This window comes from Balaenoptera ricei, chromosome 10 (assembly GCF_028023285.1).
Source record: "Balaenoptera ricei isolate mBalRic1 chromosome 10, mBalRic1.hap2, whole genome shotgun sequence".
In the NCBI taxonomy this organism is placed as follows: Eukaryota; Metazoa; Chordata; class Mammalia; order Artiodactyla; family Balaenopteridae; genus Balaenoptera; species Balaenoptera ricei.
This window is the reverse complement of record NC_082648.1, coordinates 101,848,329-101,866,092: the sequence shown is the minus strand read 5'-3', so window position 1 is coordinate 101,866,092 and position 17,764 is coordinate 101,848,329. Positions and strand designations below refer to the sequence as shown.

The 17,764-nt window shown below is 44.5% G+C and overlaps 1 pseudogene; it reads left to right on the top strand.

Annotated features, from left to right (window-relative positions):
• The first annotated feature begins 287 nt into the window (after positions 1-287).
• LOC132373805 (inactive Ufm1-specific protease 1-like) lies at positions 288-17,221 on the top strand (annotated as a pseudogene).
• Positions 17,222-17,764: the final 543 nt, after the last annotated feature.

Here is a 17,764-nt window from a genome sequence, read left to right as displayed (position 1 = left end):
TCTCTGGGCTGTATTTTCACATCATTTCTCTCTAATCATTTCCTTGAGATAATGTACATTTATTATCATTACGATTTGCTGGGCTTTATTCCTAATTCACAGAAATGCATCAGCGGCCCAGAAGTGGTTCATTCCAACATGAAAGTGTGGTCAAGACAGAGAATGGTGACCAGAATGTAGAATAAGTTCGCAATCGTGAACCAGCAGTAAGAAGGGGCTGTGCGGGTCCTGGGAAAGTGAATCTGCCTATATGAGGGTTTTGCACAAGCTTCCAAAAAAACACGAGCATGGATCCAAATATGTAAGTTCAAGTATCTGAAAAATTGATTTCATTGTACCAGCGAACTCTTGTCCCCAGGCCTTGGAACATTACTGGCATGAGAGTGTCAAACAGCGGCCTGAAGCAGCAGAAGATTTCACTTCTTTAAAAAAAAAAAAAGTAGAGATCCATCTGGTGAAGCAACAGAGTTTTTTGGAACAAGTGCAAAACGAGACCTTTCAGTGCAAAATTGAGTAATTTTACTAATAAAGGCTAAAGTGACATGAAAACCCCATCATTCAAAACTGCCCTCTCTGTAGCAACAGCAGAGGAAGTGAAGTTACTGCTTCTTTTTTTAAAAATTTATTTATTTATTTATTTATTTATTTATGGCTGTGTTGGGTCTTCGTCTCTGTGCGAGGGCTTTCTCTAGTTGCGGCAAGCGGGGGCCACTCTTCATCGCGGTGCGCGGGCCTCTCACTGTCGCGGCCTCTCTCGTTGCGGAGCACAGGCTCCAGACGCGCAGGCTCAGCAATTGTGGCTCACGGGCCTAGTCGCTCCGCGGCATGTGGGATCTTCCCAGACCAGGGCTCCAACCCGTGTCCCCTGCATTGGCAGGCAGACTCTCAACCACTGCGCCACCAGGAAAGCCCAAGTTACTGCTTCTTAATGAGCCCCAGGGTGAGTGCCAGATATCACACTCAGGGAGGAAATCGAGAAAAGCACCTGCAGAATCCTCTAACAAATGGTGCTTTGTCTGACGGCAAGTACGTGATGTGTAAGAGCCATTCCTGTGCGTCGCCTGCCAGCACATGCTCTTCTTCACCCAGGAAAATCCTCGCTGTGATGAGGATGTATCAGCCCCTGGCAGGATGGAGACAGATGACAGCGGTTATGAAGGCAGTCCCAGCCTCCGGGGCCACATTCACTGGGCATGCGCTGGGGCTGGGAAGCCCTCAAGGCACTTTACAAGAATCAAGCAACCTTTACTTTTATTTATTTTTTATTATCATAGTTTATTTATCTAATAAAAGATACTTTTCTTAGGCACATTTGGCAAGCCCAAGGCCCACGCGGGTGTGGAGCTGGCCCCAGGTGACACAGCTGGTTAGCAGAGGAGAGATGCCCGCCAGGACGGCTGTGTCCACACACATCCTTGCGGCCGTGCCAGCCTCTGCGCAAACGTGGGCGACAAGTGGATTTTTCCTCCTTTTTTTTTTTTCTGGTCATGCCGCACAGTTTGTGGGATCTTAGTTCCCTGACCAGGGATCGAACCCTGGCCCATGGCCGTGAAAGTGCCGAGTCCTAACCACTGGACCGTCAGGGAAGTCCCGGATTTTTCCTCCTTGACTGTAGGCCCACATTTCAGAAGAAGAGGCTTCTCACAAAGTTAAATTAATATTATTTTCTGGTAGCCATGGTGTGGATTGGAAAAGGCACATTAGAATCAGCTCTGACCTGGCACCAGCTCTGAACAGCAAGAAAGGAAGTCGCTAAGTGAAGAGGCTGCCAAGACACTTACCTTTTATTTACTGCAAAGAGTTAACAGTCCAACCGTGCCCTGGTCCTGCCTCACTATACAAGGAAAAATCACAAATAATCAATGCGACCAAGCACAGATGCTGAGCTGGCGTCTTTCACTCTGCTGAATTAATTAAAACTCTCTCATGGGAGTTTTGAGATGTGAACAGAGATAAGACTTTACTTCTTGACACAGATAAAGCAAGTAAAGGCCATTCCTAGGATGTCAAGTGGATCATTTGCGTACCTTGAAGTTCTGTTTAGTATCTATTTAGCATCATGACAACTCTGGGTCTGTCATTTCAGGACAGAAAAGTCACATATGCCTTACAGAGACCAGCCATCCTGAGAACTGTTGGAAAAAGGAATCGAGGATTGGACTCATTTAAAAGATCACACTCACAAGCTGCAAAAGGACGTGAAACATTTCCGGAATATTTCCTGAGTGCAGGAAACATGTGGTCAGGGGTCCACTCACTGCTGCCTCCTGCACTGAAAAGCCCCACTTTCCAGTGTCTGGGGGTCTGGCAAAGTGGCGGAGTTCATTTTCTGGGAGGTTTAGATTAGGTTTGTATTTACACTGCATATAATATATCTGGAATCTCTCCACAGCAATCTCTCTGGCCACGTTTGACTTGAGCTTCCATAATCGTTAGAAAGAGTCACCGTGGGCTCCCTGCCATCGTCAGAGCCTGGTCCTTCTGAGTTGAGATTTTCTAATTCAGTAGAAATAACGAACTAGGAAAGAAAACTAATGTACAGGTCAACCTCTCCATTCTCGAGAAGGCGATAGCCACCTTTATAGAAACTTAGAATGATTTAATCTCTCAAACTTACAGGAAACAGTCATTATTATTAACTTTTATAGCATTGCCTTTGCTTTAATTGCTTTTAAAAAGTGGGATGATGTTCTAGAGAAAACAGCTCCCCAAATTGTTGGGGCGGGAGATCTGCTCCCCCTTCCTCCTTCGAGTCCCCCCTTGGGGCATCACAGCTGGGCCCCAGCCTCAGGACCAGGGGGCGGTGGCTCCCGAATTTGGTCTTGGCTGGTCCTCCCACCCCCAGAGTGACACCGACCCCCACTCAGCACTTCAGTCTGGAAGTCAGACTTGACATTTCTCTCTCTCCCTCGTCTTCTTTTCCTAATTCATCACCAGATCTTGGAGACTTTACCCCTTCACAGTATCTGGAGTCTGACCCTCTCCCTGCATCTCCACGGCTGCCCCGATCTGATCCCCATCCCTCCGCTGGACCATCCAGACCACATCCTGCCGAATGTGCTCTGAATTCCCCCAAAGCCATTTCCAGTCACCTGCCTGAGTGGCTGTTTCTAAGTGAGAATCTGCTCTCTCCTCTGCATGGGAAAGCTCTCCATCACAGGTCCTGCTCTAGACTCTTCTGTATTAACGCATCGAATCCCACGGCAATCCTGTGAGGAAAGTGGCTCTGTTTGGGCTGCCTTGAAAGCCGAAGGGTGGTGCAGGCTGGCTCCTGGGAAGCAGGAAGGGGGGCGTGGGGAGAGCAGGGCAGGCGAGGAGGGACACCGCGGGCACTTGGGAGCTGCCCACCTGGACGACAGGCAGTGCCCCTGCCCATTGGCTGAGGACTGTCCTGAGGGGCGGTGACTCCCCTACATTTGCAGGCTCCCCAGAGGGAAGGCCAGGTGAGTTTCCCCCTCCCCAGCTTCAGCGAGAGCCCTGAGGGGCTGGGCACCAGCAGTGGCCTGGCTGAGACTGACCGAGGTTGTGCGGGGGTCTGGGGCAAAACGGTCTCTTGCACCAGAAGATACTGCTGTGATCTCCATTTTGCAGATGTGGAAACAGAGGTCCAGGGCGGTCAGTGGCTTGCTCAAGGTCATGCATCTGTTAGACTAAAGACCCAAGCCGTTCATCTGGTCTGCAGTATTCCTGGCCCCATCGGACCTGCTGAAAGATTCATGCCCACAGGGAGCAGCTTTCATCCAGTGACCGGTGAGGGGTGGTGTATAAATACCCCACCTCCCTCACCCCCTTGAGGCATCACTGGGACATGTGATCTAAAGCGGCTCCCACGGAATATAAACCCACTTAGCTGCAGCCTTGATCGGGCTCCTCAACAATAGGCCATCCCATGGCTGCATCTTAGTCACCGGTCCCTTTCGGCTCTTGGAGCTGTCCTTTTGGATGAGTGGGACAAGGACCCGGGGGCTGGCCCCTTTGGCGCCTCTGTCAGTAATAAACTGTCTGACTCAAAAAGTGGCTCATTGTGTCCACACTGGCTGAATCTGCCAGTCAGGCCTCAACCAGTGTGCAGTGTGCTTCTGAAGAGCCCAAACTAAGACAGCCTCCTATGTGTTCTGTACACACTATTCTAGAAAAATATAAACAGAATCACGTTCCCTGGGGCTAAATCAAGCACTTGAGGTTTTTATTATAAATGAACTTTGAGTAGCTCATTGAGTAGTGAGCTGAGAGCCGGTCCATGGATGTCGAGGGTGGGCTGGTGCCTGCGTCTGAGAAATGCCTGCCTCCTGGTCCGAGGGGTTCCCATCGTCACTGCCTTAGCTGAAAACCCCAAAGGCTTCCTATTTCCCTTCTAATAAAGCCCAACCTCCTTACCTGGTTTGCATCACCTGCTTCCTCTGCCCAGATGTTCTTGCCCTTTCTTCATGTTGCTGACTCCTTACCACGCCCCTCTTAGCTGGCACATTTCCTCCCCAGAGACCTTCCTGGCCACCCACCCTAACCAGGCATTCCTGATGACACACAGGGCACCTGGAACTGTCCATCCCTCCATCTACCCTCAGGCTTCTTCCCCAGAAGATTTGAGGTGGCACACAAATTCTATTTCCTTGTCCCTATGGTGGCCCCAAGCATAAGGTGCTCCACTGATTTTATAGTAGTTTTTCAGGAAAATCACAAACACGACTGTAAATGAAAGAGTTGAATAAAAACCCTCTCTGACCAGTTCATACCCCACCCACACCATCCTATCCCAATTTCTGAATTGCTTTCTCCTTACCACCATCAAAACTGGAGGCTAAAATTTCTTCTGAATCACACTTGGCTGTCATGGTGGCATATCACAGCACACTGTTGCTTCCCAAATGCTATGTTTGTGATCTGACCTCTTCCTCACTTTCAGAATGGCTGGTTTGAGTCTGTGCTGCACCGAGGATTCCTAGGGTTTGGAGTGGGAGCAGAGTTTCATTTTCCCCCTTAATTGAATGACTTATCACTAGGAGTTAAAACAGCTTCTTCTGAAAGGTAACTGGAAGCTATTGACAGAAGGATATTTGGCTCCTGAGTGATCTTCCTTTTGAGAAATGAATTGGTCACCAGAACCTCTCCAAGCCTTGGAACGCCTGGAATCTCTTCTGAGAGATTTGGCAGTGTCTTCTGTCTTTAATGCGTTGACAGGTGTGTGAGAAGAATGGGACTTATACACAGAATTAACTTTCAATCTTGTTGTCTGTTATTGCAGCTCAGGGATAAATTCACAGAATTTGAAGGGTGTGTTTGGGATGGTGTGACACAAAATATATTCTAAGAAGTAACGGCAAAATTCATTTTTGGGGGGCGAGTAGGGGAAGTAGCTCAAAGACAGAGGCAAACATTGTCTTGAATAATTGAAACTGAAGCATTCCTGCAGGTCTATGGGTTTGCCAATTAAGAGAGACAGGCTGTGAGTATAAAGATGCTGAGATAGATTAGATTACTGTTCCAGAATCTTCACCCCCTGCCCCACCCCTGTGGATGAGGATACTTCTCTGCCTCACTGATGCTGAGCTGATCATGTGACTTGCTTTGGCTCTGTAGTGAGTGATCCTAATTCTCTGCTCCTTGACCTGAGGCTTAGCAGGGGAACTGTTTTGTTCAAAAGGATATTAGTGGATGTGCTGCAGCAAAGGCTTGAATGTGCTTGTGAAGTGTGTTACTTTGGAGATTCTGCCATCCCATGAGCAGAGCCTCCCCTTGGGTAGCTGCTGCCTCTTTAGCCTGCACCCCTGAATGAACACATGAGGGGCACACCTGCATTCAACCTGCAGCTTAGGGTCAAGCCCAGCCCAGTCATTGCCAGCTGACCTCCCACCAGTCACAGGCACATGAGAGAAAATAAAATGGTGTTTAAGCCATTGAGTTTTGGAGCAGTTTGTTATGCAGCATTATTATGACTATAGCTGACTGATACAAATACCAACACGGTTTCAAATATAAGTCTCAAATTAAAAGACACAAAAGAAACCCACCAAAGTGCAGCCTTGACTTGTGATTGAGCAGCTGACCATGCAGACTACTCTGCATCAGGCTTTATTTCTATAAGGATGATTCATGATTCTTCCAGGCAACATGGAGGAACCGACTAGGAGGGAACTTTTGTTTTTAATGCTTCATCATCTTGTCCTAGTGTAATGTTGTGATTTGTAACAAGAAATATACATTTGGTCTTCATACCACTTCCTAGCACAGAGCTCCTAAAATTCCTGGTATTTCCTAAATGATAAGTGTTAAAAGTGAAAAGAGTGTCTTTCATTATTCATAAGAAGCTCCTTTTGACCACACTTGAGTTTATGTTAATAAGGTGACTTTTGGAAAGTCCCTAATAATGGGGGCTGGTGGTCAGAGGGTTGGAACTTTCAGCCTCTTTCCACTGCCTTTGACTCTCAGGAAGGGGAGACGGATTGAAGCTTGGGTTAATCACCAATGGCTAATGATTTAATCAATCATGGCTATGTGATGAAGCCTCCATAAGAATCCCTAAAGTATGGGCTTCCAGGATGCTGAATGGATGGAGGTGTTGGGAGGATGGTGCCCCCAGAGAGAACAGGGAGCTCCGTGCCCCTTCATCCCCACCTCGCCCTGTGCATCTCTGCCGTCGGCTGTTCCTAAAGTGTATCCTTTATCACACGCCAGTAATCTAGTAAGTAAACTGCTTTCTGAGTCCTGTGAGCCCCATTAGCAAATTCTCAAACCTGAGGAAGGAGTCATGGGAACCTCCAATTTATAGTGAGTCCGTCAGAAGCACAGGTGACAGCCTGGGACATCTTGGGGTGGGGGGGGCAGTCTTGTGGGACTGAGTCCTTAACCTGTGGGGTCTGTGCTAACTCTGGGTAGAGAGTGTCAGAGTTGGGTTAAATTGTAGGGCACCTAGCCAGTGTCTGCAGAGAATTGGAGAACTGTTTGGTGTGGAGCAAAAACCCCACACATTTGGAAGTCAGAGTATTGAGAAGCACAGACAGAAGCAGAGTTTCCCTTTCGAGTGTGGAGAGAAGAAACAGAAGGTTTTTACTTTCATCTATTAAAAAAAGATTAAAGAGAAATCAGGTGTGCACATTTAGGTTCAAAGTGAAATGCTTGTGGTGATACCAGTGTCCACAGATGAACTAGGTGACAAGGACAGGCTGAGGTCACAGCTCGGGCCTCTGCAACCAGGTCACCTCTGAGCAGGGGGATGGACTCATTGGGTTTTAAAATGGAAAGTCCCACATCCCAGGACCCCCTCAGTCCTGGGGAAAGTGGGACAGTGGTCATCCTATGCCCCACCCTAGGCCTGGGGACAGGGCGGATCTTTGACACCGATTGTAAGATGAATTCACTCATTTTGGAAACGTTTGAAAGAGTACGTGTTTCAGGCTGATGGAAACATTGTGCCTACAGTAAACAAGATGAAAATAGATGAAGACATTAGGATAGAAATTAAGATGCTGAACGTGGTTTATGAAACACACACTATTTCTCACCTTCCTTCTTCAAACCCACTAGCATGGCTTTAGAAAATGTGGATTTTGAAGAGATACTAATCCATGAGGACAAAGAGAAAAGGAGAAGAAACAATGGAAATAACATCTGGGAAGCAGGAAGGAAAATGGACGTGAGCATATTGATCTAACCACAATCACAGTAGGAACGGGAGGAAGAGGGGAAGCTTGTGTGTGTGTGTGTGTGCGCGCGCACGCGCGTATGTATGTGTGTGTGTGAGAGAGAGACAGAGACAGAGAGACAGAAGATTGTGTGGGGTTTGCAGCCATGACAGGAAACTGAATCATCATCTTCCATAATAGGACCTTGATAGATAATCCCTAAATCTAAGTAATCAATAACAACATAAGGGTACTATTTATAGATTTGAAGGTAAATGTAAAAAAATCAGGCAGGAATCCATGTCTTGCGGAAGCAGGAATCCCGTAGGGGGTAAGTGTTGCTGTGTTTGGGAAGGAATCATTGTACAAAGACTTGATTCTTTTGTTTTTTATAAATTTATTTATTTTATTTATTTATTTCTGGCAGTGTTGGGCCTTCACTGTTGCGCGTGGGCTTTCTCTAGTTGTGGTGAGCTGGGGCTACTCTACTCTTCGTTGTGGTGCGCGGGCTTTTTATTGCGGTGGCTTCTCTTGTTGCGGAGCACGGGTTCGTGGCACTCAGGCTTCAGTAGTTGTGGCACTCAGGTTCAGCAGTTCTGGCTCATGGGCTCTAGAGCACAGGCTCAGTAATTGTGGTGCACAGGCTTAGTTGCTCCGTGGCATGTGGGATCTTCCCGGACCAGGGCTCAAACCCATGTCCGCTGCATTGGCAGGCGGATTCTTAACCACTGCGTCATAAGGGAAGTCTAAGCCTTGATTCTTTAATCTAGGTTCATATAAAACAGATAAAAGCAGAAGCATTGAGTAGAGAACCACAAAGGAACACATAGAGATGGTACAAAAATATGGCGATCCATTGTGGATTTAACTTCCATTTTCTTGATTGCTAGTATGAAATAAAATTCATATTTTATGGCAAGACAAGAACAAATTAAACATAAAAAATGTTTCTCCGCCCTTTGGCCTCCTCTCTCCCCACACTGTGCATTGTGTATCTGCATTAGGCATCGACCAAACCTCCCCATCAGCAGAAATATATGCTCAATCATGAAAAGCAACATTCTCCCAGAATCAACAAGACAACTCCTTAAAAGATAACATTCCTGGGCTTCCCTCGTGGTGAAGGGAATAAATAAATAAATTTATATTAAAAAAATAACATTCTTTCTTGATCTTGATCTTGTAAGGGGCCATGAGGATGCTTAGATCTGGATCGTGTCAACTGTCAATAATATGTCATTTAAGTTACCACAGAGCATTGAGTAGAGTTCCCTGTGCTATACAGTAGGTTCTCATTAGTCCTATTTTATACACAGTAGTGTATATATGTCCATCCCAAATGGAAGGAAATCCAAAAAAGAGGGGCTATATATGTATACATATAGCTGATTCACTTTGCTGTACGGCAGAAACTAACACAACATTGTAAAGCAATTATACTCCAATAAAAATTAACAAAAAAACACAACAAAACTCAGATTGCCACATTACAGGACAAACAAACATATACAAGTTATGCTGTTTCCAACCTTAATTACTTCTTAAAAGTTTTATCATCAAATATATTCTGAAAAGAATGTGCAACATGTTTGTGGTATAATTTAGTAATAACAATATATATGTGCTTGAAATCATCATCAAGATTCATAAAAAAAAAATAACACTTCATTTAACGTTCAGCCTTCCGTCTCACAAAACTTACCTGTGTCTTAACTTCTAAGGAGCAGAACAGTTCTCAGTGCTTTCTGGATGCTGCTCCTGGGTTATAATCCTCAATTTGGCTCAAATAAACATTGCTATTTCTTTCTTAGATCAACTGATTAATTTTTCATCGACACTAGTGAGGTTGAACACTTCTTTATCTCTTTGCTGGCCTTTGGGTTTCCCCGTCTAAGAACTGCCTCTTCACTATCTTTCCTCATTTTTCTGTTGAACGATTTTCTTTTTCTTATTGATTGGTGGGCATTCTCCATACATTCTGTATGCTAATCTTTCCTGGTTATAACTTATGCAATTATCTTTTCTCATCTTCACTCTGGCTGGCCTTCATTTTATGTTATGTGTGCAGGTGTGCATGCGTGTGTGTATGTGTGTATGTGCAGGAGTGCAAAGAAGTTCATCATTTCGATAAAATGAATTTATCAATCCCCTTCCTGTAGCTTGAGTTTTAGTGCCTCGTTTAGGGGATGCTTCCTAACCCTATGTAAAAATGATGTACTTCTACATTTTCTTCTAAAGGTTTCAGAATTTTGCTACTCACTCTTAGATCTTTAATCTATGTACAATTGATTTTTGCATAGTGTATAGAAATAAATATGCCACAGCCTTCAATACAGCAGGGAAAAGTAAAAAGAATTAATGAACTTGAAGTATACCTGAAAAAATTATCCAGAACACAGTGCAGAGGGACAAAGTGACAGAAATATGAAGTAGACTGAGAAACATAGATAACGTACAGAGATCACAGACTGAGAAGGAATAATAGCCTGGTCGCTGTGTTCCAGAAGTGTAGTGAGCGTATCTGGCTGAGCAATACTTGGGATGTTTATTGACAAATATCCAGAACTAATGTGAGAGATCAATCCTTGAAATCAGGAAACCCAATCAATTCCAAACAGAAGAGGCACGAGAAATTCACACTCAAAGTGGGAAAACTGGAGGGAGGGGGAGAGAGAGGGAGGGAGCAGGGGACAATGAGAAGAATGGCTGGTTCTCACTAGCACAAATCATGGTCTGAAGACAGCGGAAAATACCTTCAACATGCAGGAAGAAATGAACTATCTCTCAAGCAAAAATGCCATTTAAGAATGAAGATAAAATAAAGGCATCTTCAAACATTCAAAAAACTGCAAGGATTTGCCCCCATGGGCCTTCATTAGAGAGAATTCAAGCAGAAGAAAGTGCTTTTTAATGGAAGGCCAGATGCATAAGAAGCAATATTCACAGTGGTGAATATTTGGGCAAAATTGATTATGTAGAAAAACAACATTTCATGGGGTTGTAAATTTTGTATGAGTTTACATTATCCATCAATAATATAGATCAGAAAAGGAGTGATCATAGTTAAAATGGTTTAGGTTTTTGTGTTGCTTAAAATAAAGAGTAAAGCTTGCAATGAATCTCAGAATTCCTTATTAAAATTACTAGAGTAATGACTGAAGGAAGAAAAATAGGAATATAACTTCCAAATTAATAAAGGGAGAAAATGGAAAGAGGAAAAAGAACTTAATCCAAAAGAAATCAAGGAAGGATAGAAAAAGGCAGAATTGGTGGGACAATTTGAAAGCACCTAATGTGTTGACAGAAATGAATCCAAATAGAACTATAATTACGATAGGTACAAATAAAGTAAACTTGTAAACTCTACAGTTAAAAGATAAAGATTGTCATATTGGATTTAAAAAAAATCTAGCTACGTGCTATTAACAATAGATATACCTAAGACATAAGGGCATAAAAAAATGGAACGCCACTCACTAAAAGAAAGCTTATAGGTGTAGAGATACAAGACCAATTGATTTTAATGTAAAACATTTTACTGGAGATTAAAAGTGCCACTTATAATGATAAACAGTTCAATTAACTAGGAATATATAACAATTAGAATATTGTATGTACTTAATAATAGACCAACAAAACATATAAAACAACAATTGACAAAATTACAAAGAGATAAATTCACCAATGTTGGGAACTTTTAAGATACCTCTCTCAGCAATTGTTAGATTAAGCAGATGAAAATTTAGGAAAAGTAGAGAATAGTTAAATAATAAAATCACTAAACATTATATAAAGTTTCATATATATATATAACTGTATATATGACTGTAGACATATATATAACTGTATAGACAACTGTAGAATACAAATTCTTTTCAAGCACACTTGGTCATTTATGAAAATGGACCATGAACTGGATCATTCTCTGATCACAATGTCTTTAAGTTTGAATAAATAATCTCTAGATAATTAGAAAAGATCTAGGTTTGGAAATAAAAAATATACTTCCACATAATTCATGAGTCAAAGACTGAACCATAATGAAACTTATAAAATAATTGAGTGAAGACAAAATACTAAATATCAAAACTTGAGGGATGCAGTTAAAATAGTATTTAGAGGGAAATTTATAGCCTCAAATGCTTATGTGGAGGGACAAACAGGATTGTCTAGCAAATGGCTCTGGACATTTGTGTGATCTACAACAGATGTTCCTGTGGGCAGGGGCTCTCCTTCTTCCAGAAGCACAAATCCAACACCTCACCTGATCCCCAAGGCTAGCAGCTAGCATTCCAAGACAATCCCCTGCATAGATAGTGTTTACTCTGGGCTTCTTGCTGCCTAAGCCCCAAGAGTGCAGTCTCTGCAGCCACACTGGTTTCTCATGTCTGACTACAAAAAGATGGAGAAGCGGGCAGGGGTCATGCCTCCCATAAAATGTAATCCATGGCTTGTCCAGCAGCCCAGCTCAGGGCTGATAGAGCCCCTGTGAGGTTACGAGAGTACCAGGCCCTGTGAGTCTTTTCTTACCAGCCTTGGACATGAGAGATTCCTCAAAAAATCCTGTTCTTTATCCCACACAGATGGAACTGTGGTATTTGCCTTCTCCCTCTTCACCATAACTCCACAAGAAGAAAGATGAAAACTGATGAGAACAAATTAAATGAGAGAATGTAAAGGAAAGGGAAATTGATCAGGATCACCACCCTCCAAAGGGCACTTAACGCTGTGCAGCAACCACTCTCCGCTCACCCAGACCGTCATTCTCTGACTGTCCTAGAACATGGTTCTGCACTTGCTTCTCTTCCTCAGATCTTCATCTCCTCCTCTTCACCTCTTCATCCCTCTCAGCTAATGACCTTCCTTCTTGTTAGGGGCTGAATTGTGTGTCGCCCCCCCCCTCAAATTTGTGTGTTGAAATACTAACCCCTAGGACCTCAGAATGTGACTGCATTTGGAGACAGTGTCTTCAAAGAGGTGTTAAGGTTAAATGAGGTCATATGGATGGGCCCTCATCCAATATGAATGGTGTCCTTATGAGAAGAGGAGATTGGGACACAGACACGCCGAGTGAAACCATCTGTAGAAGCTGAGGAGAGAGGCCTTGGAAGGAACCAACCCTGCCGACACCTGGATCTCACACTTGCAGTCTCCAGCACAATGAATTTCTGTTCTTTGAGCCATCTGATCATGTGGTACCTTATTCTGGTGACCTGAGCAAGCTCACACACTCCTTCTTTCACCAGGAAAATAGAAGCAACAAGAGGAGATATGCCATAAGCTCCTGCCACCTCACCTGCCCACATCCCACACCTCTGCTTCTCTCCTGTGACTGTGGAAAACTTCCCGTGCTCCTGGTGGACCAGCTCCTCCCGCACTGTCTCTAGATCCTTCTCCTACTGAGGTCCCTCCCCCACTCCACATCCTCATTCTGGCCATTCTACCATCTTTCTCTTGCTTCATCAATTTTTCCTTAGTCACATCAGCATACAAACATCATGTTATTTTCCCATCTTATAAAGTGGTTCTTGAGCCCACTGTCTCTCCCTCCCCCGGCTACTGCCCACTCTCCCCTTCCCTTGCACAATAAAACTCATGGCATGAGGTGTGTCCACACCCACTGTCTCTTAGCCAATCTCCCTCCTCCAATTTTCTCTCTGCCCAGGTTCCCTTCTCTTTTTTAAAACTTTGTGTTGAGAAATATAATGCACATACAAAGCACACAAAACACAAGTGTGTGCTCTATTAAGTAACTATGAAAGGAAACGTCTGTGTGATTACTACTCGGGTTGAGAACCCCTCTGTTGCCTGTAATCTAGAAGACTAGGCACGTTATCTCTTCCTCGTGATGGACCCTCTCCCTGCCTTGGGGTATTATTATCCTGAAGTTTGTAGTAGTAATTGTCTCATTTTTCTTAACACACTTATCACCTAGTATGTACCCATAAGAAATAAAGTTTAGTCTTTCCTGGTTTTGAACTTTGTATAAAGAGATTATATGATACACATTCTTTGTGTCTTCTTTCACTCATCACGATGTTTGGAAGACTCATCCTTGTAGGAGTAGCTCATTGGTTTTCAGCGCTCTGCAGGAGCATTTCTCAAAGTGGGTCCCCAGAGCAGACGCATCAGTGTCACCAGAAGCCTTGTTAGAAATGCAGATTCTTGGGTCCATCCCAGACCTATTGAATGAATCAGAAACTCTGGGGGTGGGGTGAACCCTCCCAGGAGATTCCGATGTACGTTAAAATTTGAGACTCACTCCTAAACATTATTCCAGTTTATTTTTCCAGCCTACGGTTGATGAGCGTTTGCGTTATTTCCAATTCTTCTGCTGTTATAAACAGCACCGCTACGAACAGTCTTACACAGGCTTCCCACAGCACTTGTGCATGAGATTTGGGGGCAGGACTTTTGCTCCGTCCATTTTCGCCTTTCCTGATACATGCCAAGATGTTTTCTGAAGGGATTAGTATCAGCCTGGGTCTAAGCAGAAAACAAAAGACACACTCGGGCTTCCCTGGTGGCGCAGTGGTTGAGAACCTGCCTGCCAGTGCGGGGGACACGGGTTCGAGCCCTGGTCTGGGAGGATCCCACATGCCGCGGAGCGACTGGGCCCGTGAGCCACAACTACCGAGCCTGCGCGTCTGGAGCCTGTGCCCCGCAACAGGAGGGGCCGTGACAGTGAGAGGCCCGCGCACCGCAATGAAGAGTGGCCCCCGCTTGCCGCAACTAGAGAAAAGCCCTCGCACAGAAACGAAGACCCAACACAGCCATAAATAAATAAATAAATAAATAATAAATAAATAAAAAAATAGAATTGAGAATATCTTCCCTTCACTAAAGTTTTTCTGAGTTTACCTGGTACCTTAGTACCCACAGGAAGAGGATTTTCTCAATTAAAATCTAGTCTACAAAGAAGAGTTGGTGGAAAATATCAACAGATTTAAATTTATCGTCACAGAATGCAACTTTGAGTAAGACTGCAAGCGATTTTATGACAAAACAAAGAATAATAAGACCATATTGAAGAAAAGAGCATTCTTCAGAAAAATATCTGTGACATGGCCATAGAACAATATAATAAACTAATTCATTGGGCCATAAACAATGTTTCAGAAAATGCATTAGTTTAACTATCTTATCAACTTGTTTAGCTCTCAAAAGCATCCCAGTTTGAACGATGACCATACCCATGAGAAGACTTTGACATGGTGGTCACCCCTCCTCCTCCCTGAAGCCTATTCTTGGCTTCTGAGTTCCACGCTTTCCTTCTTCCCTTCTGGCCACTCTTCAGCAGGTCCTCCTCATTTCCTAGACCTCTAAACCATGGACTGCCCAGCTCTCAACCCTTTGCTACTTTTTGTTTACACTCTCTTCCTGGTCTTAACCACCATCTGTCTATAAATAACTTTCCAATGGACCTTTCCCCAGAACTCCAAGATCACATCCAGAGCCAGCTGGATATTCCACTTGAAGGTATGGAAAACGTCCCCCCAGCTCCACTCTCAGTGATGTCCTCCCTAGCAAAGCCCACTTCACATGCATGTGTAACAAACAGTACAGAGAGAACTGTGTACCCTTTACTCCATTCCCCGCAATGGTAACATCTTACAAACTCATGGTGCACCATCACAACCAAGATATTGACCTTGATAGAGTCAAGAAACAGAAGATCCTCCTGTTGCCCTTTTATAGCCACACCCACTTCCCTTCCACCTCAATGCCTCCTGACGTTTTCATTTCTCTGGGATAAGTGTCTGCCGTGCAATCGCTGGGTTGTATGGCTGTTGCACTCTTAGTTTTGAAAAGAAATTGTCACACTGTTTTCCAGAGTGGCTGGGCAGGTTTGCATTCCTATCAGCAATATATCCAGGTTATCTGCATCCTCACTGACATTTGGTGCTGTTACTATTTTTTATTTTAGCCATTCTCCTATGTGTGTAATGGTATCTCTTTATGGTTTTGATTTTCATTTCCCTAATGGCTAATGATGGTAAACATTTTTTCATGTGTTTGTATGCCATCTGTATAGCCTCTTGGGTGAAATGTCTCTTCATCACATATTTGGCCCATTTTCTAATTGGGTTGTTTGTTGCTTTACTGTTGAGTTTTGAGAGTTCTTTATGTTTTGGATACCAGTCTTTTGTAGGCCATTTTCTCCCAATCTCTGGTTTGTATTTTCATACTCTTAACAGAGTTCTTCACAGAGCAAAAGTTTTAAGTTGTAATGGAGTCCAATTTATCAATTTTTCCTTTTATGGATCATGCTTTTGGTGTCAAATCTAAGATTTCTTTGCCTAGCCCTACACTACAAAGATTTTATCTATTTAAAGTTTTATAGTTTTATATTTTACATTTAAGTCTGTGATCCATTTTGAGATAATTTTTGCAGAAGATGTGAGACAGATTAAGTTTTTAAAAAAAAAAAAACCTATGAATGTTCAATTACTCCAACACCATTTGTTGAAAAAGCTATCTTTCCTCCATTGGGCTGCTTTTGCATCTTTGTCAAAAATCAATTGGACATATTTGTTTGGGTCTATTTCTGGGTTCTCTATTCTGTTCCATTGATCTATATGTCTATCCCTCCACCAATATAATACCGTCTTAATTACTGTAGCTATATTACAAGTCTTGAACAGGCAGACTGATATCTCTCATTGTATAATTCTTTTTCAAAATTGTTTTAGCTATTTCCTTTAGCTAGTTCCTTTGCCTTTCCGTGTATATTTTAGAATAATCTTCTGTGTATCTACAAAAAATCTTGGCTCCCGCGCTGCTGCCTGCGGTCGGGCGAGAGCGATCCCAGGGCCCGTTCGCCTGCCCGCAGTTCGCCCAGGACTCGGGGCCGAGAGGAAGCGCTAGAGCCCAGAGTTCGCCCCGCGCCGCCTGGAGGACGCATCTGCCCGGCCCGGCGACCGCCGCTCGCGCCCACCGCCCCGGAGCCGCTGAAGGACGTCCCCCTGGGCCTGACCCCGCCCGGCCGCGGCCGCGCTCGCCTGGCCCTCCTCTCGGGCCATTACATTTACTACCATTACGGCTGCGACGGCGTGGACGACGCGGGCTGCGGCCGCGGCTACCGCACTCTGCAAACGCTGTGTTCGTGGCCAGAGGGCCGGCCGGCGGGCGTACCCGAACGGGCTACAGTGCAGGCGGCCCTGGAGGACACGGGCGACAAGCCCCCCGGGCTCCGGGGCGTTCGGGGATGGATCGGCTGTGTAGAGGCCAGCCTCTGCCTTGACCACTTCGGGGGACCTCCAAGGGCGCCAATGTCACGTGCCCCGTGGAGCAGGGCTTCAGGGGGAACTGGAGAGGCTCTATTCCCACTTGGCAGGGGCCGGGGGGGGCCTGCAATGGTTGGAGGGGATGCGGATGCCCAGTCAAAGGCCTTGCTGGGAGTGTGCCTGGGGCCAGGCACGGAAGCCCACGTCCTGGTATTGGACCCTCACTGCTGGGGTGATCCGAAAAACCCCAGTGAACTACAGGCTGCTGGGTGGGTGGGCTGGCGAGAGGTGAGCTCAGCCTTTGACTCCAACTCCTTCTACAACCTGTGCTTGACCAGCTGTAACTCGGAAAAGCAGCTGCCCACCCTGGACTGAGGCTAAGGACCCAGAACTGAGCCGGCTCTAGCGCTGTGCCCGTTGAGCTACCCCATCTCAAAGGCAGAGGCTGCCTGATGTCAGATCCCCAAGAAGTCCCAGCAGAGCCTGGGATCTTTGGTGTCAATAAAGTGGCAAGGCCCAGCGCTGCCCCCCACCCCCCAAAAAAATCTTGCTTGGGCTTTGATAGACACTGCATTAAACCTGCATATCAATTTGGGGAGAATTGACATCTTTATTGTGTTGATTCTTCCAAACTATTTCACAGTGCATCTCTTTCTCTATTTAAATCTTTTAAAATTTAAAATTTAATTTTTAATTTAATTTAATAAAATTTAATTTTATCAGTGTTTTGTTGTTTTCTGCATACAAATCCTGTACAAATTTTGTTAGATATACATCTATGTATTTTTGAGTGATTGTATATGGTATTGTATTTTAAATTTCGCTGACCTTGTGTCCATTGTTAGCATATACAAATAAAATCGATTTCTGTATATTCACCTGTATCTTGTGACCTTGCTGAATTCACTTATTGTTCTA